Genomic DNA, 25,792 nt, shown 5'->3' on the forward strand with positions numbered 1-25,792 from the left:
GAATGTTACAAGATAAATATATTAGTAATACGTGCACCCAAATCAAAAAGTATATACATTTTTGCAATGCAAAGAGGTACTGCCCAGTCCTCAATGTCCGTGGGCCACATCACAAAGTCGAAGGCCCAACCTCATTCCTGCAATAACACAGAGAGAGTGTTAGTAACTGGTGTAGGTGTGCTGGACATGGATGTGGGTGCCTGTGAAGTATGCTGGGGTGTGTTGGGTGGGTGTCTGGGAATGTTTCAGTGTTTTGGGAGGAGGGGGGATGGAGAAAGTGGGATAAGACAGGCTGCCAGTGTAAATGGATGTTGTCTGGGTGTCTGCAGGTCTGATGAGTGTGCTGCATGTGTCAGTCAATGTCGTTGTGGTGAGTGCAGGTGTGGTCTCTGGGGTGGATGACTGGATGTCTGATGTTGTGGTGACTGCCAGAATTGGGCCAGCAACAGTGATTGAGGGTGCAGTGCTTGTGGGTGTGCATGTTGAGGTGACAGATAGGGAGGCGGGAAAGATGGACACACTGGGGGAAGTGGATGCTGTTGTGTGTGCCTTTGTATGTTGGCTGTGTGTATGCCTGTGGTGGGAAGAGTGATGCTTGTGTTTCTGTGTGTGCTTTTTGTGTGTTGATGTGTATACATGCTGCTGTGTCCTGTCTCTGGTTACTCAAATGGCACAAGGGGAAAAGGCCCCGGCCTTCATCACGGAGGAGTTTGAGAAGCTGGAGGATGGGGTTCTACCCCTGCATGCCAAGTTATATGGGCGAACAGAGCTGCAGGTGAGTAGGAGGGTGAAGTGCATGGATGTGTGTGATGGTGGCGGCTGCCTGTATGCATGTGTGGTCTGTATGTACCTGCACCAGCGTAGATTGTGTGGCATGTACCATGAGTGAGGTGGTGAAATGATCTTGTGAGGTGTCCGTCCCATAGGGGACGTATAGTCAGCGGTATCACATGGCCATACCCTGCACTCTGTTATTCTTTTCAGTGTTTCCCATACAAGTCAGCACCCATCAGAAGAGGGCACTCTGGCAGGCCATTGCCAGGGAGGTGCGGTCCCCGGGTGTCTACAACCAGCGGAGAACCCACTGCAGGAAGCGGTCGGAGGACCTGCGGTGCTGGGCCAGGAAGACCTGCGAGGCCCAGCTAGGGAAGTTTCCCCAACGAGGAAGGGGTGCCCGTCAAACCCTGACCCCCCTAATGTGCCACCTTCTGGCATATCAAGAATTGGATGGGCGCTTAAAGGCTGCACAGCAGCCATAAAGGGGTGAGTACCAACATAATTTCATTCCTTTTTGATGGATGTCTGAGGGTGCTGTAGTATGTATGCTGTCTAGTGACAGGAACTCTGACAGGTGTCTACCAGCAGTCCTGCCCCCATGGGCACTGAGATGATTAGTGGCAGGTGTGACAGTTCATCAGGTCCTTGTGTCATGTGGGAGAAGAGTTGCATGTTAGAGTTGTGTCCACTAGTCAGGGGCATAGGCATGGCTATAGTTGTAGGTGCTGCGTGTAGGTGTGTAAGCTGCATGGGAGTGTGTATGCACCAAGTTTGTACATCCATTCTGGTATTTACAGATATCTCTCATGTTTTGTATCCCCACCCCTGTACTCTTGTGTTGTCAGTGATATCCTGGGTGGGGCTGCTGGAGGATGACAGTCCAGAACTGTGTGACGGGCCAGGGTATTCCTCACTGTCCACACTTCCCTCTCCAGTGTCCTGAGTGAGGCCTTTGTCTCCATGTGGGGCACTGGCACTCCTTGGCCTTTCCGTCAGGGTGGCATGGGTGTTGGTGCCTGTGAGGGAGAATGGACATGTCTGTTATATGTACTAATTCGAATAAGGATGCACAGCTCTGCCCTATTTTGTGCTGTGTATTCCCCTGTTGGGCCATGCAGGGACCTATTGTGGAGTTGCCATTGCATTTTTCACAGGATGTGGAGGTGCATTGTGGGTGGTGTAGTGCCATTGTGATGCCTTGCAGGGGTACGTAGCTGTGCACAGGTGGAGGGATGCAGGCCTCTTGGTGGGTTTGTGGCCATGCAGGTGACTGGATGTAGTGATTGTGGCCTGGGTGCGGTAGTGGTCCTGGTGGTAGTTGGAGGGGTGGAGTGGTACTTGCATTACAGGTGTGGTGGACATGGAGTAATTGTAGATGACCTACCCGAGTCCATTCATCCAGTGAGTCCAGTGAGACCCTCAGGGTGCAGGATGGCCAGTAGCTTTTCCTCCCAGTCGGTGTAGTTGGGGGGTGTAGGTGGGGGTCCTACCCCAGTCTTCTGGACCGCAATGTTGTGCCTGGTTTCCATCGTCCTCACCTTCCTGCACAGGTCGTTCCATCTCTTGGGGATGTCGTACCTCGTGCGTGGATGGTTTTGCCCTGGGTTGACCTTGTTTACTATAGTCTGCCATAACTCCATCTTCCTGGCGATGGGTGTGTGCTGGACCTGTGCCCCATAGATTTCTGGCTTGACCTTCAGTATTTCGTCCACTATTGTTCTTAGCTTCCTATCTGTGAAGCGTGGGTGCTTAGGGGGTGCCATGGTGTGTGTTATGGGTGGTGTGTTGTGTGGATATTGGTGAGGGTGCTGTTATGTGGTTGGGTGTGCCACTTGTGTGATGTTGCATTCAGTGTATGCGTGTTGTCAGTCTCAGTTGTCCTATTGGCGATGCAAAGGATTGTGGGGTGTGTATGTGAGTGTTTTATGGTGTTGTGGATGTGCGTCAGGTGTGTGGGTTTCAAACTTGCAAATGCGTGCATTTCTTGCTGTTGGGTCCACTTGCTGGCCGTGGCGGTCCGTACCGCCAATGGTCATTCACCATGCACTATTTGCCGCAGTGATTTGTGTATCATTATTAGGAGGGTGGAGGATTTGTCTGCTTGGTGGTGGTGGGGGGTGTGTGCAGCCTTTCAGTCAAGGGCCCTGGCGGTGGCTAGAGGTAGAAGAATTTTGGGAGGTTTCTGTTTTTGGCATCATTATATGGCGGGTTTCAGTTCACCGCCAATGGCAGTCTTCTGTTCACTGTCGCCAGGGCGGGCGACGGTGTTTGCCGCCATGTTCATAATGAGGGTCATACTCTTTAAACCTGTTAAACTAATGTATATTCACTCATGTTTCAAGTATGTATATGTATGTACATATGTGTGTATATGTGTGTGTATTCATGTGTGTATGTGTGTATATATATATATATATATATATTTATATGTATATATATATATATATATGTGTATATATATATATATATATATATATATATATATATATACACATGTGTTATTCTGTGCTTAGCATGTTCATAGGTCATTGCATAGCTCTTAGATAAGTTGTTATATTAGATACTTATGAATCCGTGCTCTCACTTTATATCACACTGATCGCATGTTTATTATCATAGGTATTTGGCTATTCAAAAGTTGATTAACGATAAATAAATGTTAGAAAAGTACAGTTATTAATTAACTTCAAATAGTACAAATCTTGAAAGTCTGTGTTTATACAATACTACTTTTCTTCTTTATTATACCCCTTATTATATTCCTTGGACAAATATCCCCTTACTATTAAATTACATATCTATTTATTTATTACTCTAATCCTACTGTACTAGAGAATAAATTAACTGAAAATAAAATAAAATCTATAAATAAAATTCAAATTATAAATACATCTAAAAATATATATATATATATATATATATATATATATATACACATAAATAATAATAAAGAATAAATACATTTAATAAAAATAATGATCATAAATGTGTGTATATATCTATATATATATATATATATATATATATATATATATATATATATGTATATATATATAAAAGTATAAATACAAATATCATATTTTTACTCTCTTGTAAGCTTTACTTTGTCTACCCATCACCATATGTCATGTCTCTATCAATCCATCCCCCATTCCCACTTTGACTCATCCCAAATCCATTGTACTACTTTCATCTTCTAAATAACCCTGCCTAAGCTCTTCCCTCCTCTTCCAAATCTAACTCACCCAAACCTCAGTTTATTACCATGATCTCCCAAACAACCCCACTAAATTTTCCCTCATTTAGCTCACCTTTAACTCATCCAAAACTCCTTCTGATACTCTGATCTCCCTAACCCTTTCCACAGACTCTTCCCTCCACCATCCTCACTTTACTCATCCCAAGCCTAAATCCAGTTACTATAAACTCCCAATTAACACTTATGGATTCTTCCCTCCTCCACCCCTCCATTACTCCAGACAATCCAACTAAAAAAACTCACATATCCGCGGCTCAAATTAACTCAAAATAATACTAAAACTGTACCCATATTTCCCTATATTAATTCACCACTAATTCGTTTTGGGTTCCAGAGTAGCGTGCTACTCGCCAAAAAGCGTTTCAGGGCCTCGTCAGGGGTAGTAAGCGCTATATAAATACTATTACAATACAGTACTTTACAAAATATAGGCGTTTGCCCCATGTTTTGGATGAGTGAACCTACCTTGCATCATTGAGATGCAAGGTAGGCATTCCCATCCCAAATATTGTGCTATCCCCGTGGCCCCATATTTATCCCCGTGCCACAATGATGCACGGTCGGTGGAGGGGCTAAATAATGGTGCTAAGCTAACGTGGAGCCCCCTGCATGACACAGGGTACAAAGGCCATGCTCAGGGGACACTTGTCCCCTTTGCTGGTCATTGAGGTGGTAGGCATGACTCCTGTCTTTTCAAAGACAGGAATCATGGTTTGGGCATTTGTGCGCCAGAAGATGGTGCTAGTTTGCATAGAGGCATTTTTTTGCCTCTAACGAGGCTAGTGTGATTTTTGGGGGCACAACCTCCTCCTTTGTAGTGGAAAATGGATTTAAGAGTTTTTTTCTACCAGGACATGTAAAACTTAAAAGTACTTGTCCAACTTTTTAAATTCTCTGCACCCTGCCTTGTGGCCTGTGTAGGTCCTACCTTAGGGGTGACTCACTTGTATTAAAAAGGAAGGTTTAGGTGTTGCAAAAGATTTATTTTGACAGGTCAAAATGGCAGATTAAAACTGCACACAGTACAAGGGTACAATGGCAGGCCTCAGATATTTTGGACCGGCTATTTAAGTGGGTGGCACAATTAGTTCTGCAGGCCCACTGGTAGGGGTAGAACCACTTTATTTGTGACTGATGAGTAAATTAAATGTGCCAATTGGCTGTAAGCCATTTGTTAGGGAGTGAGCACACACATTTTAGCACAGGTTAGCAGTGGTATAGTGCACAGAGTACTAAGGCCAATAAAAATTAGATCAGCAAAAACGGAGAAGTAAGGCAAAAAGTACACCTTAAGACTGGTGGATTCAACACCAATGTATAACCATACCTTCCAGAAACTTCAGCTTTGGAGGTTTCCTATTTTCTGTACAATCAGCTAATCTTTTGAACCCAATATCACTGTGCATACACAAGCGAACAGGGATTTCAAAACATGGCCCTTCTTCATTGACCATTGACATGCAGTCATGCAAGCCAGGTTTTGATCAAACAGTTTGATCAATCAGGCTACCTCAGATCTTTCCACAGGGGCTGAATGGCCACTCAGTTAGCACTGGTATAGGCATCCAATGCACGTTCTGAATCGAACCTCCAAATTTGCAGAAGGGGCCACTGCTTGACACCAATGGAGACCTGTCTCATTTTTAACTATAATCTTCTAACATCTGGTGGAACCCTCACCTTGTCACAAGATTTCCTTATACAAATGCCATAAAGTCCCATCTCTTGGTTATATAACAACTACCACTGCAGCACACAGAAGATCTCGATGCATAGGTAACTCTGGATGGCCCAGCTGTTCATTTTCTTGATCAGGATCCCATTGTCTCCTGGCTAGGTAGAAAAATATTTATCAAACCCTCACATGCACTGAACTCTTCACTTGCATATACATCATAGGATGGATTGGCTTTGCAAAACGATTTTCCTCATGTAGAGACCACTGTTGGGCATTGAATGTTCAGCTTTTTGCTTCACCTGTTCTCATCTGGACTCTTGCTTTAATTATGTTCGATTAACCTTTACGCTCATACTTAATGACTCAAGTCTAGACTCAGAGGCAGCCTCCCCTGATCTTGGCTACAGTGTTCTTTACATTGGCTTTCGAACTAGGAGTGTCAGGAAATTAAGAAAACTCCCCTGAAAACATCTGATGGAAACTTAAAGGGCTTTGATAGTGACGCACCTGAAAACCCATGACCCAGAGATCTGCACGCTCCAGCTCGGCGTTTGTGTGCACCACTCCGAGAAATGCTTGAAGCCTCACACAAGATACCAAGGGGCAGATTTATGGAAAGTGGTCCTGCACCGAGTGCATCGCCACTTACCCTGTGTCAATTAGCACCCCCCACCGCCACTATGTGTGCACTGTATTTAAAATATGGTGCACCATGGTGCAGGGTAGGGGCAATAGCATCATTCAATGTGACACTATTGATGTACTCTGCGGAATAGCACCAAAATGTTGGCACAATTCCTGCAGAGTACATAGGGGCCCATTCTAAATAATGGAAGCCCCCTTTTAACACCTGCTCTGAGCAAGTGTTAAAAGTGACGAAAATAACGGCACAAGGAAATCTCATAGATTTCCTTGCACCATTTCTTCAACCCCTCTAATGGGAGAACCCCCCTTTTGCATACATTATGCCAGGCTCAGGCATAATGTGCCACAAAGGGTTACAGCGTGGTGCAGTGCATGCATTGTGCCAATCTGTAAATATGGCAGGTGATTTCGGGTTTGTTGGGCCACATTAACGTAAAAAATAATTTTGTTAATGTGGCACAAGGTGACGCTAGAGGCACATAAATATGCCCCCCAAATGCCACACACTTCTTTCAGCTACAAACTCTGCCAATTATGTTTGTCTACTCTGGCCTGCAAAATCAAAGAGCTCTGCGTGACCCGCTCTAGTTATAGAGGCATTCCATGACTGTTAAGAACTATTTACCAAATAATGCCTCAGACCAACTTTCTGAAGCATTACTAATTCCTAATTGATACTGTTACGACTGAACTCTGCCTTACACAAGAAAACAAGTTGCCATTTCGAAGATGAACAGGTTTCTTTAGCCCTTGCTTCTTAAGAAATGAGCTGCAGGTAGGAGAAGAGGTCGGTGGAGTGCAATGTTCAAGAATTATCCCTTGATTTATGCCTGAAGGCCACTTCCCATCTTGTAAACTGTTATTAAAGTATTATAGAGAACAACCAATCACGTTACGCGAGTTCCCTATAAAAACTTGCTACAGACCCTCATACCTGTAGCAGGAAGTGTCCAGCGTCCAGATCCCTGGAGAGCAACAGCGCCTGAGATACAGTCACTTACCATGAAACTTCTACTCTTCACCACACTTCTGGCTATTGTCCAGGCCCGTCCAGGCCTTGTTCTTAATGGTAAGTCACAGATCTTTCATCCTTCCAGTGGATAGGCTGGTGGAGAAAAGAAAGCAAAGGAGGAAAACGAATTTGGGGGCATTTTTATAGGCCCCTACCGCCATCTTGCGCCATTTTAGCGTCATTTTGTTTAATGCTAATTTGGCCCACCTAAGCCAAAATTCTCGTGCCATATTTACAAAGTGGCGCAATGATGTATTTTTATTTTTTCATGTGTGTCTGCAGAAGGGCTGAGAGCACCCTTTCAAACAATGGTGTGTGTTCAGAAACAGGAGGAAGAGGGAATCTTTGAAATGTGAAATTGGAAAATCTCCAAAATAAATTTTAGCAATCAGTAATTTGGGGGAGGGGGGTGATAAAGGGCATCTTCAGAATCAGTTCTCATTATACAGAGGGGAAGATGAAAAGAACATTTTAGGAGTGGTGTACATGAAATAGAAAGATCCCACCAACATTTTGTTAAATCAGTGTTGCATTTTGGTGAAAAGTAGCACAGGGCACTTTTAGTGGTATGTGTGCTTGGAGTATGAATTCAGGCGATGTTTTTATTTTCAGATCTGTGCGCATGTTTGTGTGCTAGTGAGTGTGCATGTAAAGGAATGTGGATCATCTTTGAAGCGAGTATGAGATATGTTATGTGGATTTGTAGAGCACAGATAGTTACCCGTGAGGGTACCCGAAAGCTGAGTAGGGCAAGTCTGAGGGCGGGAGGAGGAGATCATACCTGTTTCCTGTGGAAGAGCCATGTCTTGTTGTTCCTTCAGAAATCCAGGAGGGAGGGGGAGGCTCTGAGCAGTTGTGGGAGGTTGTTTCAGGTATTCACTGAGAAGTATGAGAAGGAGCGTCCTCCACATCTGGCCTTCTTGATGCGTGAGAGGTGTGCTCTTGCTTGGGATGCAGATTGAAGGTAACTGGTGGGTTGGTAGAAGCTGAGGCGGTTGTTGAGTTAGGCTGGACTGGTGTTGTGGAGAGCTTTGTAGGAATGGGTGAGTAGCTTGAACTTACATCTTTCCTGGACTGGGAGCCAATGGAGTTTGTTGAGGTGTGGAGAGATGTGGTTATTTCACGGAATGTTTAGGATAAGTCTGACAGCAGCATTATAGGTGGTTTGGAGTCAGTGTAGAATATGATCTGGGGTTCCGTCATAGAGGTAGTTTCTATAGTCAAGTCTACTTGTGATAAGAGCCTGAGTGACTGTTGATCTGGTGTTAAGTGGGATCCACTAGAAAATCTTGCATAGCATACACAGGATGTGGATGCATGATGAGGCCATGGCATTGGTTTGTCTACTCATGGAGAAGTTGATATCTAGGATGATCCTGAGGTTCTTGTCATGGTCTTTAGGGGTGAGTGGGAGCCAAGGTCATAGGGCAATTAAGAGGGGTCGCAGTTTGGAGTAGTTGCTGCCAGAGATACGGTCTTCAGTTTTGTCTGTATTGAGCTGGAGGCAGTTGTTTTTCATCCAAAAAGCGACGTTGCTTATGCAGTTGGTGAAGTTTGTTTTGGCGGTGCTGGTTAAGTCAGTAAGGGAGAGTATGAGCTGTGCATCATCATCATAATATACTATGTTGAGGCCCTGGGCTCTGATGACACCTGCATGGGGTGTCATGTAGACGTTGAAGAGCTTTTGGCTTAACAATGATCCTTGAGGGACTCCACAGATGAGTATCCTGCGCTTAGAGGTGGGAAGTCTAACTCATTCAGTTCTGTCTGAGAGGAAGGAGGATATCTAATTGAGGGGCGGTCAACAGGTAACTAAGTGCTGAAGCTTTCTGATGAGTGAGTTGTGGGAGACCGTAATAAAAGCTGCGAGGAGGTTGAGGAGGATGAGTGCAGTGGTTTCTCTTCAGCAGAGGATGGCTCTAATGTCATCAGTGGCTGCAGTGTGGGCTGTTTCTGTTCTTTGGATGGTGTGAAAACCTGACTGAGAACTGTCTAGAAGCTGATGAAGTTCTAGGTGGTCTGCGGGTTAGGAATTGATGGCTTTCTCCATTAATTTAGCTGGAAAAGGCAGGAGCAAGATAGGTCTGTAGCTACTGAAGGTTTTGGGGTCCGCTGTTGGTTTCTTCAAAAGGGAGTTTACGTCAGCATTTTTCCATCAAAACAGGAAGGGGTGGTGGCTATGGCAGTGTTGATGATAGTGATTAGTGTGGGGGAAATGATGGTTCTTCCAAGGTTGTATATGAAGTGGGGTAGGGGTCTGAGGAGGCTCCTGAGTAGATGGTATTCAACAGGGCAATGGTGTCTTCATTTGAGAGGGGCTTCCAGTTGCTTAGCTGCTATTTGACAATGAGGGAGGTGTCCTGTTTGGCGTTTGTATTGGTATACTGTGGGTTGATTGTGTTGTAGATCTTGGCAATCCTCTGTTCAAAGAAGTTGAAAAGGTTGCTGCAGAGTGCTTGGGACAAGATGATGATGTTGTTTGCTGCCGAGCGGTTTGAGAACTCCTTGACGATGGTGAAGAGTTCCTTGGCATTGTTGGGGGTGGTTTTGAGTCTGAGCGATAGAACCTTTTTCTTTGCATCTCATAGGTGTTGGTGGTAGAGTGTGAGGACTGTTTTGTATGTGGATCTTGCAGTGGTGTTTTTGGTGACTCTCAATTCCCTTTCGAGCTGTTTGCAGTGATACTTGGACTCCCTAAGGTCGTTCATGTACCAGCTGAGTTGTTTGTTGTTTTTGGAGATCTTGTTTCTTTTGGGAGCAGTGCAGTTGGTGCTGTCATAGAGCCATTTATTGAAGAGTCTGGTGTAAACACCAAGGGGCAGATTTATGGAAAGTGGCGTAGCACCAAGTGCAGCGCCACTTTCCCTGTGCCCCTTAGTACCCCACTACTGCCACCATGTGTGCGCCATATTTAAAATATGGCACACCGGGGCTCCGGGTAGGGGGCAATAACGTAATTTCTTATGACGTTATTGATGTACTCTGCATGAGTAGCGCCAGAATATTGGTGCTACTACTGCAGAGTACATAGGGCCCCACTCTAAAGAACGGAAGCATCCTTTTAACTCCTGCTCTTAAGCAGACGTTAAAAGTACCGTAAAAAATGGCACAAGGAAATCTCATAGATTTCTTTGCACCACTTTTCTGACTACCCTAATGGGGTAACGCCCCCTTTGCATACATTGTACCTGGTTCAGGCATAATGTAGCGCAAAGGGTTACAGAGTGGCGCAGTGCATGCATTGCGCCAATCTGTGAATACGGCGCAGGGATTTCAGCCTCATTGGGCCACATTAACATAAAAAATAATGACGTTAATGTGGAGCAAAGTGGTGCTAGGGCATTATCAATATGCCTCAAAGTTTCCCGGTGTGGTTGGGTGAGCTTTCCTGTAGGATCTTAGAGCCAGATGTAAAAAGGCGTTTGCGAGTCGCAAACAGCGAAAAACGCCGTTTACGAGGCGCAAAAGCATCAACGGTATGCAGAAATGCATTTTGCGAGTCGGATCCGACTCGCAAAATGCATTTCCGACTCGCAAATAGGAAGGGGTGTTCCCTTCCTATTTGCGACTCGCAATGCAATGCAATTTCATTTGCGACCGCGAAAGCGGTCGCAAATGAAATCGCAGTTACCATCCACTTGAAGTGGATGGTAACCCAGTCGCAAACGGGAAGGGGTCCCCATGGGACCCCTTCCCCTTTGTCAATGGAAACAATAATAATTTTTCAGAGCAGGGAGTGGTCCTATGGACCACTGCCTGCTCGGAAAAATACCGAAACAAAAGGTTTCGTTTTTTTTTCGTAAGTGCAGCTCGTTTTCCTTAAAGGAAAACGGGCTGCAGATAGAAAAAAAAAAACTGCTTTATCAAAAAGCAGTCACGGACATGGTGGTCTGCTGTCTCCAGCAGGCCACCATCCCCGTGAGAGCCCATACTCGCAATGGGGTCGCAAACTGCGACCCACTTCATTAATATTAATGAGGTGGGTCTTTGTGACCCCATTGCGAGTTGCAGAAGGTGTCCGAGACACCTTTCTGCATAGCAAATTGCGACTTGCAATTTGCGAGTCGCACGGACTCGCAAATTGCAAGTCGCAATTTGCCTTCTTGCTACATCTGGCCCTTAGTTTAGTGTTTCTTCAGACAGTTTGCCCCAGTGTCTTGACGGTGTTTTTCTGGTGGGGTGGCTTGGTGGCTTGGTTTCTTGAAATGTATGATGTAGTGGTCGGACCAAGTGGTTTGTGGAAGGCTGGCATAGGACATCTTTGCAATTAGGGTTGGTTCTGGAGAACATCATAGCAGAAGGCTTCTTGCAATCAGTGGTCTATGTAGAGACAAGGGTAGAAGATGATATATTTACAATAAGTTGCATGTAGAGAAGAAGATAAGAGCATATTTACAATTAGGGTTCTATGTGTGTAGAGGGGAATATGGCAGTGGGCATATTTACAACATGATGTTTTTCTGTGTTTGTGTCTCTCTGTGGATATCAGGATGTCAAGAGAATTAGCAGTTTCTATTGAAGAGAGGATGGCAGAGGCCATTTCTATGTCAGAACTCTGTGTGGAAGAGAGGGTGGTAGAGAACAATTCCAAAATCAGAGCTTCTCGTGGAAGAGAGAGTGGCAGAGGACATCCACATAATCTGAACTGTGTGAAAGAGAGGATGGCCGAAGACATCTGCAAATTAGAGCTCTGTGTACAAGGGAGGGTACCAGAGGACATCTTTATAATGAGGGTTTTGTGTAAGAGAGGTTGGCAGAGGTCATCTCTAGAATCAGAGCTGTCTGTGGTAGAGGAGCTGGAAGAGGACATCTTTGTAATCAGAGTTTTAAGTAGAAGACAGGGGGCCAGATGTAGCAAAAAAAAAATTTGCGAGTTGCAAATTGCGAGTCCATGCGACTCGCAATTTGCAACTCGCAAATTGGTATGCAGTACGGTGTCTCAGATACCGTCTGCGAGTCGCTATGGGGTCGCAATGACCTACCTCATTAATATTAATGAGGTGGGTCGCAAATTGCGGCCCCATAGCGAGTCTAGGCACTCGCAAACATGGAGGCCTGCTGTCGTCAGCAGACCTCCATGTTCGTGACTGCTTTCTCAATAAAGCAGTTTTTTTTTTTAAGTGTAGCCCGTTTTCCTTAAAGGAAAACGAGCTGCACTTAAAAAAAAAACGAAACCTTTAGTTTCGGTATTTTTTCAGGGCAGGTAGTGGTCCCTTGGACCACTACCTGCCCTGAAAAAATAGTATTGGGTCCATTCGCAAAGGGGAAGGGGTCCCATGGGGACCCCTTCCAATTTGCGAGTGGATTACCATCCACTTGAAGTGGATAGTAACTGCGACACCCTTTGCGACCGCAAAATGGTATTGCATGCCACTCCGAATCGCAAATAGGAAGGGAACACCCCTTCCTATTTGCGATTCTGAAATGCATATTGCGAGTCGGTCCCGACTCGCAATATGCATTTCTGCATAGCAAAGAGGCATTTGCGCCTCGCAAACGGCGATTTTCGCCGTTTGCGATGCGCAAATCCTTTGCTACATCTGGCCCAAGGTGTTAAAGGGCATTTTTGTAATAAGGTGTTTGTGTTTATGAGAGGGTGACAGAGGGGCTCTTTGTAATCAGACGAATGTGGGAAAGAGAGGGTAACAGAGGACATTGTTGTCATCAGATGATTGTGTAGAAGAGAGGATAGCAACAGGCATATTTGGAATCAGAGGCTGGTGTTAAAGAGAGGATGGTAGAGGAGGTCTTTACCATGAGAGTTCTTTGTGAAGGGGAGGATAGTAGAAGGCTTCTTTACTTTTTTACTTAGGCTTTTTTTACTAGTGGAGTTTGCTGCCACTTTTTAAATGCAGTTTTCAGTGCAGCTAATTTTTTTATTCACACACTTATAAATCATTCGCCAACTAATTCAGTCATCAGTTCAGTGATACATTGGTTCTCCCCTACATCAGCTGAGTCAAGGTTTAATTGAGGAGTTAATTGTATGTTATGTCTATCAGCTCATTCATTGCTATTGCTGGTTTTCTGAAGCAAAAGAAAATAAAGAAAAGATCACACAGGAAGTTCATATCACACATATGTGTAACCGAATGGTGCTGTGACTCCCAGAGCTTATTCTTGATCCTATAAATAATCTTTACATTGTGGCCCAGTACAAGGATATAGTCACTTCCAATTGCCAACCCACATTTTAATGTCCCAGTCTCTCGGCACGGTGGCCGTCATTTGCCTCAGGGTCTTTTTCACCATCCTCTGCTTTTATCACCCGAGGCTGCCACCTATACTTCATCAACCCAGAACCAGTCCTGAATAGCTGCATGTATGTGTTTCTATCTAGGACCAAGTAACAGTGTGAGTCTGAGTCCTCCCCATGGTCTGCCGGGCAACACTTTTGCCATTCTGCATCCTACTGGTTTGGACAGTGCCGTCCATCATACTGAGAGGGAGAACCGTGGCTCAGAGGAAAGAGCACTGAGAGACCAGGATCGTCCACTTCCATCTGAGAGACCAGTTAATGAGCGGGACCATCCACGTGCAGCAACTGATCCACCCATCAGAGGCACTAATCCTCCCCATCCTGAACCAACTCACAGTCAGACTGAAAATGGTCGACGCCACTGAAAACATGGGGTGAGTAGCCTAAAGGTTATCAATTTATGTGCTATTGTAGTCAGAGTATGAATTTATTTCTAGAATTAGTGAGAAATGTTTGTACAATATGTTCATGATTGCTTCCTTTGTCAAAGTCCTTGCATGATGTCAGATATCCGTTAACAGAATTATCCACAGCAGTCTACATGTGTGATGTTCTAGTCTGATTATGCCTGCATTTATATAGTTGGATGTATACAGAATGGACTTTGCAATAAGAAACTGATACCGCTAAAGTAGAGGGTGGCCTAATGCATTGAGAGAGGTAGGGCTTTTGCAAATCGATTTGGAAGCATTGATTACATTGAGGGACACAAGGATAGGGGAACTGATCTTTGAGTGGGAGAATGGAGGGGGAGTGGGAGGCACTTCAGTGGTGGAAGTTTGGCTCACCACATGGGATAGGTTGCAGAGTGAGACATACCTCAAATCCAACTGATAACTGGGAGGTTAACGGATGTATCTAAATCAGATATTTATTTTCAAAATCATAGTGATCGCATTCGGAATCATAATAATCCAAACATTATCTTTTTAATTTTACTGAACCCACATAAACAACTGAACAACTCACTCTGTTAAAGTACACTGCATATGGAACTGCATTTTTATGTCATCAACATGCAACATGCACGAAGAGCTATATTACAAACAAATGCAATCGCAGTGACTACATGGTTGGCCAAGGAACCCTGCCACCTGGGTTCAGTTTACAGCTTTGGCATTCAAACAACAAACAACTATCGGTTTTTAAGTGTTAGACCTGGCATCCTTGGCGTGATTTCCCCCTAACATTTTGCCTTTAGGCCTCTTGTTTTTACTGACTTTGTTTTTGTTCTCCTTAGCAGTCTGCACACTTTACCATTGCTAACTAGTGCTAAAGTACTTCTGCTCTCTGCTTGAAACATGACAATTTTGGTTTATCCGGTATTGGCATATTTAATTTAATTATAAGTCTCTAGTAAAGTGAAACTACATGTGCCTAGGGCTTGTAATTTAAAGGCTGCTAGTGGACCTGCAGCACTGGTTGTGGCACCTACTTAAGCAACAGTATAAACATGTCTCAGGTCTGTCATTGCAGAGCCTGTGTGTGTGCAGCTTAATCTGAAATATAGACCTCACAAAGAAAGGCCCATATTTAAAGGAATATGATGCAGTGCTATGCTGTGCCATAATTGGCAGCGCCGCTCTATCATTTCCTCAACACACAGAAGTGCCGTATTTAATTGAATACTGCGCACCCCTGAATGGTCCCCTGTGCTGGTGCTAATTTAAGCTGCCTAGCACCAATGCTGGCATCCTTGCACCATTGTGCAAGGATGTCTGCATTGAGGGGCTAGATTGTTTATGTGTGGGAAGGTGTCCCTTCTAGCACATAAGCAATCACTAATGGCGATTTAGCACTTCTGTGTCAGAAGTGCCAAAGCGTAATTTTTAAATGATTGTTTATGAGGAGGAAGGGAAACCTTCCCACACATAAACAATCATGTCTAGTATTTTGCTCTTTCTATGTGTGCTGCAGAATTGCACCTTGCTTAAGCCACCCCTGGGGTGGCGTTAGATTTTGGTGCTGTCTAAAGGTTTCAGAAAACTCGTAAATCTGAGGCAGCTTCAAAATGCAATGGATGTTGCTGTGCCACACCCACAGCAACACCTATTGCACGTCCCTTCCATGCAAATGGCTGCCTGTGAAGGGGTCGTATTTACAAGGTGGAGTTAAGCCAAAAAAAGTGACTTAACACAACCTTGTAAATACGGCTCAGGGCATTACACCACTGGAGCGTCACAAAAAGTGACACTCCAGTGGAGCTAGGGCTCAAAAATATGCCCTAAATCTTTTGCCAAGCCCAGACCTTCCTTCTTAATACATATTAGTCATCCCTAGGGCAGGCCCTAGACAGCCCAGAAGGCAGGGTGAAACATTTTTAAAAAGTGGGTCATGTACTTTTAAGTTTTACATGTCCTGTCTGTGAAAAACATTTACATTAGTTTTTCACTACTGCAAGGCCTCTCTCCCACAGAATAATGTTGGGGTTACCTTATTACATTTTGTGAGTATGATTTCCCAAAGTGAAGTGGAAATGGCCCATGATTGGTGTCTCTGGCATCTTATGCCCACATTTATAATTTTTGCTGCAAAACTGGACAAACAGGACAAATATGGGGATATGGGTATAGCACCATTTTTTAGATGACAATGCCTACCTTGCATCTCATTGACGCAGGTAGGTGCACGCATCCACAAAATGGTGCTATCTCCAATATTTTGACGCTAGATGCGTCTAGTGTCAAAATATAAATATGGAGTTAGTTTGCACCGAATTTCCACTGAATTTCCATAAAAAAACTACACAAATTTGGCACAAACATAGTATAAATATGCCCCTTAATTTAACATACTAACTTATGGTGAGGTCGGATCTTAAATAACAATTCTGAAAATGTCACCTTCAAAAAGTTGGCTTTTCTTGCCATTTGGAGCATGCAGCCTGTCTCTCGGGGTAAAGTTGGCAGCTGAAATGTTTATGTTTTGCCTAGACAGACACACACAATGGGAGCTTAGGTGTGACTGGAGGGGATCCCTGACAGGAAAGGAGGGAGGAGGTGGGCCAAGCCTCTGGTATACCTGAATAGGCTGTGTCCTGATTCCATACAAAGGGCTGCATACCCTGTGTAGATAGACTGGAGCCAGGACGTGGAAGGCAGAATAAGTGTGCACTTCAAAGGCATGCTTCTAGAAGCTTTACCCACTTCAAAGGCACACCTGTGTATAAAAGAAGGACATCAGACACCTCCACTTCAATACACTTCCAGACCTGTGGATACTCTACCAAGAAGAATGACTTCTGTGCTGGTGAAAGGCCTGCCAATCTGCTGGACTGCTACTCTAAGTTAAGCGTGACTGCTCTATGTCAAGCTAGCAGAAGGTTAAGCACAAGTTAATTTGGGAACTGTGTGTGCCTTGCCATAACTAGGATTGAGGTTGCTGCTTGACCAGGGCTCATACCCAGGCCAACCAGTAAACCGTTTTCTAATATTAAGCAAATCACTACCTCAACTTATTAATAAGGCAAAAAATGCCCAGGATGAGAAATATGGAAGTTTGATTATCTAGTTAAACACCAGGCTCTAATGTTGGGTGCCACATGCCACATGAATCAAGTGTCAAATGCAAGTGTCGAACACATTCTAAAGGGTGTTCTACTACCATCAGAAGAAAGCAGATATGCCTCCTTGTTAGATTCATTTAGAATCTTTTGCTCATCAGTGGAGGTTTTCTGTTTGCTTGTGGTTTTGTTCCTGTGAAGGCGGCACACAGCGAAAAGATATGACTTATTGGTATTCAATCCATCAAGTTCCAAGGTCTCACCTTTTCTGATCTTAACTGTGACACCATGATAACGTTCTATTTCTGAAATAAAACACTGAGGGCCAGAATTACAAGGCCATAGCTCCACCAGAGTACCACTCTTTGTGATGCTCCAATAGTGTTGCCCTTACACTTACCCCTGGTCAAAGATCTGAGTTTAATCCATCAATTCCTTTGCTCAACACACCACCCCAGTTTGGTCCCAGCCATCTGCAAATCAGTCTTGACCCTGGTCCAGACACGATCGTGTAAGCTTTTATTTAAGGAAATGAATGTTTTTAACTGTTATTAGGCATTTTTAACTGTTATTAGGCATATTTTAACTTTGAAGGGCAGAGTTTCGGCTTTCTCTTTTTTTCTGGGGCAATTCCTCTGGTAAAAATTAATTATTAGGGAAAGGGAAAAAACGATCATTTTTATTTTTCCTGATTTTACTTGCATTGGGGGCACATTCCTGTTTTTGTCTGTATCTTGGGGGCATTATTTGGTGTTTCTGCTCACAGCAACCTCGGGGGCCCGTGTTCAGTGGTCTCCGGTTGCTCATTTCTTTTTACTTTCCTACTTCCTGGTTGTGACTAAACTAGACCGCCATTTTTGTTAGTGGTCTAGTTGTTGCTGGGCTCTTGAGCCTCGTTCGGCTCACCCGGCTCATTTAATGCCAGAAGGATGCCGGCCGCGCAGCGGGCGCGCCAAAGGCAAGCCAAAGGCAAGCCCGTCTGCGCCCGTCTGCGCCCGTCCGCGCCCTGAAGCGCCCAGAACCCAGAAATGCTGCCCTTTCTACTGCAGACAGGTTAGTCTACTCTCCCTCACAGCTTTACGCGCTTAAAGGGGAAGGGTCCGGCCTATCCCTCTCAGTACCCCCTGGGTTCCATGCTTCTCCTTTTTGCTCAGCCTGTCCTAGTTCTTCCAAGGCTGTTTTACCCCCTGTTTCCCCCCCTCCGCAATTGAGCAAAATATTACTTCTCAATTGTCGCTCTTTACCTGCCCATTCCCTTCATATCTATATCCTCATAGAAGATCTCTTCCCTGACGCCCTGTTTCTTACTGAAACCTGGTTAGGCAGTGACTCAGCGGTTGATATCTGCAACTCCCTACCCCCCACCTACTCTATGGTGCATATAGATCGACCCAATGGAAGAGGTGGTGGTATAGCCATTATCTACAAAAATACCTTTCGGTGTATCACCTATCCCTCTGATATTTTGGACTGTGAAAGCTTAACTTTCTCACTCTATCTTTCCCCCACTTTTACCTTTTCCGGTATGCTTCTTTACCGACCCCCAGGACCCTGCACGCGCTTTTTAGATTCCTTGCCAGAAGCGGCAGCTAGTCTTATCTGTAAATCCCCTAATTTTACTATTCTTGGGGATTTCAACATCCACCTTGATAACGAAAACTGTATGCACGCCAGGTCCCTACTTGCGTCTCTCTCTGCGCTTGATTTAACTCAACACGCAATAGGACCCACTCACACCAAAGGCCATACGCTGGACCTCTTATTTAGTAATCTCCCTGTTCTCACTACCCTGCCGTCCTTGCCTCTAACCTGGACAGATCATTGTCTTTTATCTTTCTCTTTCCCTTATAAGGCCACGCTAGACATACAGTCCACCTCTTTAACCTTTGGCCGTTCCTGGTCAAAATTGGCTCTCAGGGAGTGGCGTGCTGTTCTCCAGACCTCCTTTGGGGTCAGCAGCCCCTCCACCTCAGCAGACTTATTTAATGAGTGGATCTCCTCCTCTTTGGATGCTATTCTGCCCATTAAAACAAGATCTAACAAGCCCTCCCATAAGGCTAAACCTTGGTTTTCTCCTCTTCTATTAGAACTAAGAAAAAAGTGCAAAAAGTTAGAAAGATCTTGGAGAAAGTACTACAATCCCACTGATAGAGAATTATATAGGCAATCTATCACACTCTACCACAAAAATATTAAAGCCGCCCAGTCCTCATGCTATGGGACAAAAATAGAAAACTCCTCCTGCTCAAAAAAGGACATTTTTCAGATTTTTAAAGAATTAACCATAACCCCTATGCCCACCCCCCCCACAGAGCCTTCCATTGAACACAGTAACCTCTTGGCATCCCATTTCAATGACAAGGTCATTAAGATATACTCTGGGTTCTCCTCTTCTCCTTCCCCAGAGACACTAGAGCATCAAACAATGGATCCTTCCCCCTCCGGAAGTATATTAATTGCCTTTGCACCCCTCACAGATACTGCTACTACCAATCTTCTTCTTCAAATTAAATCAGGCTCCCCCCTAGACCCCGCCCCTCCTTCCATTCTCTCGCGGATTTCAGATATTATTGCCCCCCCTTACCAAAATACTGAATCATTCCCTATCTTCAGGTTTTCTTCCTCCACTTTTTAAGCATGCCATTATAAAGCCTCTTTTAAAAAAGCCGAAATTGGACCCATCTCTGCTGGAAAATTACAGACCTATTGCTCTCCTCCCCCTTTCAACAAAAATTTTGGAGAAACATGTTAACTACCAATTAACCAGCTACCTGGAGAGTCACGAACTTCTCCAACCCACTCAAATGGGCTTCAGAGCCCATCATAGCACTGAGTCAGCCCTCCTCACAGTGACAGAGTCAGCTAGGCAGCTTCTAGACCAAGGGGCTCATGTAGCCGTGATTCTACTTGATGTTAGCGCAGCTTTTGATACAGTGGATCATAACCTTCTTTGCTGTAGGCTCTCTCAATTAGGGATAGGAGGCTTAGCTTTGTCCTGGCTCTCCGCTTTTGTCAAAGCTAGATCTTTTCAAGTGCTGGATCAAGCCTATTTTTCCGATATCTTTCCATTGACCTGTGGAGTTCTTCAGGGCTCCTCCCTAAGTCCAACCCTTTTTAATGTCTATCTATCCCCACTGGCTAATGTGATCGCTCCCTACAATCTATCTTTGGTCACTTATGCCGACGATACTCAACTGGTGGTATCACTATCTAGTTCTGGGGACTCGTCGGCGGCCAACCTTTCGTGCTGTATGAAAGACATTGGAAGCTGGATGGTCCAGTCTAAGCTTAAGTTCAATGATGGAAAGTCAGTAGTCATTGTCCTGCCAATGCCCCTCCAGCTGCTCCCCTCTCATTGTACTCAGAGGCTTTCAATAATCTTCCTCCGCCCAAGGACCAGGTAAAAAGCCTTGGTTTTTGGCTGGATTCTCGCCTGACCATGGACTATCAAGCAAGAAAAGTCTCTTCTACTTGCTTTGGTATTTTAAGAGTCCTTAGGAAGATCTTTAATCTTCTCCCCCCTACGGCTAGAAGAATCCTCGTTCAAACTCTGATCCTTTCCCGTCTGGACTATGGGAACTCACTGTTTCTTAGCGCCCCGGCCTATGTCATAAAAAAGCTGCAGATAGTCCAGAATGCAGCTGCCAGGCTTCTCATCAATCTTCCCAGACATTTATCCGCTAAGCCTGCTCTTGCAACACTTCACTGGCTCCCCATTAAGCAGCGCACCCATTTCAAAGCCTTATGCATTGTTCACAGAGCCCTTCATGATAAGGGTCCGATGTTCTTTAGAAAGCGGCTATATCTTTATGCCCCCTCGCGAAGTCTGAGGTCCTCTTCCTCCCGACATGTGACCATCTTGCGGTCTAAGAGAGCCTGGGGGGCCAATTCCTTTTCCACCAAGGCCGCTCGTCTCTGGAACGATCTCCCCTCTGAACTTCGTTTTGAACCCTCAGAGCAGCTTTTTAGAAAGAAACTCAAAACCATTCTTTTTTGCAGATAACTCTCTGAATTCCTCCTGTTGCCAGCACTGGTCATCTCTGGTTAGCGCTGGGATGCCTTAGGGTAACTACGCGCTTTATAAACCCTTTAAACTTTAAACTTAAACCCTGGTTCCCATGGGAGCAGTCCAGCCTGAACTGCCAGGCCAGGTCCACACTGGACTGGAAACAAGCATCCTGGGACTGGTTTCAGGATTTCACCTTTCGTCAGCCAAACTGGCTTGAATCCAGTGGCATAGTGAGCCCGGGACCCACATCTGGGCATACCTGGCGCTCTTAGGGCTACAAAAGCAAACAAACACAAACGATGGATGGAATGTGCAACCAATCAAACCTTCGCCCCCAGTAACAGATCTGGGTTTAATCCATCAATTATTTTGCTCACCACCCTAGTTTGGTCCTAGTCATATGCAAATCAATCTTGACCTGTTCCCCATGGGAATAGTTCAGCCCGAACTGCCAGGCCAGGTCCTCCCTGGATATGAAACAAGCATCCTGGGACCGGTTTCAGGATATCACCCTTCATCAGTGAGGCGAGCTTGAATCCAATAGCATAGTGCAGCACCACTTTTCTTGTGCCCCTTAGTGCCCCCTAACACCAACATGTGTGCGCCGTATTTAAAATACTGCGCACCATGGCAGTAGTTACAGGACTGGCATAAAAACATTTGACGCTAGTCCGGTGCTTTGCAGGATTAGCGTAAAATATTTTGATGCTAATCCTGCAAAGCACCCAGAGGCCCATTGTAAACAATGGAAGCCTCCTTTTAACGCCTACTCTGAGCAGACGTTAAAAGTGCCAAAAAAATGGTGTTAAGACATCTGTTACATTTCCTTGCACCATGGAACGCCCCCTTTGCCTACATTATTCTTAGCGTAGGCATAATGTAGCGCAAAGTGTTACAAAGGGGCACAATGCATACATTGCGCTTCTTTGTAAATACGGCTCAGCATTTTTTTGCCTTCTAACACCACATTAGCATAAAAAATTATGTTACTGTGGTGTTGGAATGGTGCTAGGGGCTGTTAAATATGCTCAGTGAATCTGTTTATTCTTTTTTAATTGTATAGTACTTATTGCCCCACAAAGCCACTTCAAGGAGTTAAAAATTGCTTTTCATGTAGAGTGCAAACAAAATTTAATATCTATCGTATGTTGTGTTAAAATGAGTTACGTTATGTTGGTTCATACTGCATCAGGCAAGCGTACCATATACGGTATTTTTCAGCAACTGAAAATTTGTAATGCAAGCCATTTTGTGCTTCAGAAGGTTCACTGATACATGCATCAAGCACAATCAAATAGACTGACACGTGCTGCCTCCCCGAGTCCGCTCACACATGTCCTGCTACAGTTGGCCTTTGTCTCCTTCATCCAGTTCTCTTCACAAAGCCCTCTGGTCCCTGTATGCCCATCCTGTTCGCCCCTGTACTCTGTCTAGCGGACTGTCTGTGGCACTCTTTTATTCAGAGGCGCTTTATTCGCACATCTAGCTGTCCTAGCCAGGTGATGGCTGAGGCAGCCTGCTCCAGAGCAAGTCTGATTCACCATATTAATACTCTTCTTTTGTAGCTGCTGTTCTTGGAAATCACTATGAATGGACGCAGCTCATAAAGGTCCTTATTATTTGATCCTGGTGCATGGATTCACACATATATGAAACTGTACACTTTCCTCTGTTGTTCCAGCCATCCATTCATGCAGCCATGCAACTATGCAGTCACACTTTCACCTGTCCATTCTTATACTCATAGCATTTAACTACTCATCCATCTACACAAACACACATGCAAACTCATCAATCTATGAAAAGCGCTTTCACTTAGAAGCCAGAACTATCGGCTTTGCCAATGCTTTTTTTAAGGCTTTTCCACTTTTACTTTTAACATTTTTTTTGCTGTTGCTGCTCTTGTCCTCCCTTGTTCTACTCTTCTTCTTTATTACTTCTGTGCTGGAGAATTTGGGAGGAGTCTGCACGCTCTTTTACACCCTCATTGACTACATTACCTCTTATGTACCTCCTCCTCCACTGTTCGTCTTTTCACTGCAGCTTGGGTCACGGAAGAAAGCGAAGGAGACTGTTAGTATTATTTTTTATTCTCTTTATTCCCTTTCTACTTTTATCAACGACTCTTTAAAAAGTGTTTTACCTAGCAGTTCCTTAAATGCTGGAGATTTTCTGTTATTTTTTAAAATAATTCACCCCCAGCTCCATCAACATGTTGCGGCATTCGATCAAAGACCATTGAGTTTTTTGTCAGTTTTCAAGAAGAGACTTGACCCTTCTTTATCTACATCATACATCAACAAAATGTCCTTTAGTCAGCATGTAGTCACTCACTTGGAACAATGCGAGAAATGGCATCATTATACCACGTGAATTCAACAATTCCCTTCTTTAAAAATCATTGAAGATCAGCGGTGGCTCATCTGTAATGGCGAAAAGGCATCACCCCACTGGCTAAGAGACAGCAGCTGAAAAATGAAACATTATTGTTTATTTTATTTTTTATAGGTGCTGGCTGAGCCAGCACGTTCAGGGAGGGGCGCAGCTGGGCCTTGGCTGGGGGGAAGAGGAGTGGAGTGCGCTTAAGTGCGCACGTCAGTTTGGGCAGCCGTCTTAGGCCAACCAAACTGAAATGCGCACGTAGGTTTCATCAACCCGGCTGTGTTGCACAGCCAGGTTGGAGAAACATCACAGACTTCAATGCTCAGGCCAATCCTGGTGCTGCTCTCATGCTAAGTATAGCATGAGAGCAGCACCAGGAGTGAGTGGGTAGCCCAGGGACTACCACTTGAGATTTGCACCAGCCACCACTGTTATAGAGACATAAATACACAAGAGCTGGGGTCTTGGTGTCTCAAGTTAGGAATGAGGTGCAAAAAGTGGTATCCAATAGTAGGAGCTTTATAGTTCCCATCAATGAAACCCCTGAGATGATAATGTGATAGTTGATTACCCTGTTGAAGTAGTCCCAGTACAACCAATACTAAACAGAGGACATGTTGTTGAAAAAAACCACTTTAAATGACCAGGCGCGGCCCGTCCTTTAGGGCGGAGGGGCAACGCCCCCCCACCTTTTGCCCCTCATGAAGAGTATCTGTCAGGCTGAACAAAGGTCAGCCTGACAGACACTCTTCATGTTCAGGTCAGGCAGCCAGGGGCAGACATGCGCAATTTGTTCAGACTCCTGGCTGCTTGAGCTGAACTTTGCTGGGCTGAAGAGGTCACAGCTCCTGTGGGCGTGACCTCCTTGGTTCAGCAAAGGTGCCTCAATGCCCTCCCCCGGTGATGAGGAAAGCATCACCCATTGACTTCGACCTGGGCGGTTCAGGTTTTAGCCCTGAAGCGCCCAGGGCGAGTGTCAATCAGTGACACCTCGTCACAGAGTGGGGTGGGGGTCAGCAGTCTCACTGACCCCATCCCACTCTGTGACGAGGCGGGGACTGCTGCCTTCCCTACGGTCTGCCAGGGAGGGAATGCAGCAGTCTCAACCCTCCTGGGACCTCCCAGGCTAAAGGTAAGTGTGTGTGTATTTGTGTGTGTGTGTGTGTGTGTGTGTGTGTGTGATCTTCTTAAATGAATGTTTGGTGCGTGCGTGCATGCTTGAATGTTATGAGTGTTGTCAATAGATGTGCGTGAGTGTGTGTGTGAAAGAATGAGTGTGTGTGATCTTTTAAAATGAATGTTTGGTGCGTGCGTGCATGTTTGAATGTTATGAGTTTTGTTAATGGATGTGCATGCTTGCGTATGTGTGTGAAAGAATGAGTGTGTGTGTGTGTGTGCTTCCCGCCCACCACCCTCCCTCCTAAAGCTGCCAGCCGCCACTGTAAACGACATTACTGATCTGATGCACAAGTGACTGATTGGGACTGAATGTAATTCCCACGTTCCAGACCTTTTGAGTTAGTGATGGTGTTAGTCCATGGTGGTGGTAGTCGAGGTGAGAGAGGGCCTCTTTACAAGGAGCAGGTAATTTGTGCCATTATTGACTTGAGACTGAAAAATCATATAACGGACAATAGGGCATGCCGGATTAGTCCTGTTTCTTTGTAAGACACTGATGTCTGGCTGGCTATCCGGAAAGGAGTGTAAAAATAACTCTGTTCTGTGTTTTTGCTTTCAGACAACCACGCTTTTGAGGACTCTGGGATCTGAAGACAGCTAATGTACTTAGTTGAGAGTCCACCTGTTACTATCAAAACTGCATATATGTGAATAAACCTTGGTGATTTCGTGCAGCTGTCTGTTTCTGGTTATGCTATCTGTGTGCTTGCTGTACTGTGTCATGAAAAACGCACAATCCAATTGAGGGTAATTCACACAGACTACATTAGGTTGTGGGTGCAAGGTTCCCGGCTGATTGGAATGCCTAGTTACACTGGAGAAGCTAAATAATAATAAAGAAAATAATAACAATAAATAAGTTTGATTCTGAAGTGTCTTCAGCTTGCAATAACTTTTCCTAATCTGCTGACGGGTCTCGTTACCAGTGTCCCAGGGAGTCCTGACGGAGATAGACAGGAGTTATCGCTCCATCAGACTCACAAATTGTGGTGTTTCCCGCAGAGATGTTTCTGCTCAAAGCAAACTAAATAAATAACAGCAAAGAAAAACTTTGGAACCGGCGCGGAAATGTAAATTCCCACATTACACT

At 44.8% G+C, this 25,792-nt stretch overlaps 1 long non-coding RNA gene across 1 annotated transcript; it reads left to right on the forward strand.

Moving 5' to 3' along the window:
- Nucleotides 1-7,313: 7,313 nt before the first annotated feature.
- On the forward strand, nucleotides 7,314-25,517 carry LOC138249139 (uncharacterized). Its single transcript, XR_011194743.1, has 3 exons — nucleotides 7,314-7,428; nucleotides 13,712-14,004; nucleotides 25,262-25,517. It is a non-coding gene; the product is annotated as an uncharacterized lncRNA (long non-coding RNA).
- Nucleotides 25,518-25,792: the final 275 nt, after the last annotated feature.

The sequence above is a fragment of the Pleurodeles waltl genome, chromosome 8, assembly GCF_031143425.1.
Source record: "Pleurodeles waltl isolate 20211129_DDA chromosome 8, aPleWal1.hap1.20221129, whole genome shotgun sequence".
Taxonomy (NCBI): Eukaryota; Metazoa; Chordata; class Amphibia; order Caudata; family Salamandridae; genus Pleurodeles; species Pleurodeles waltl.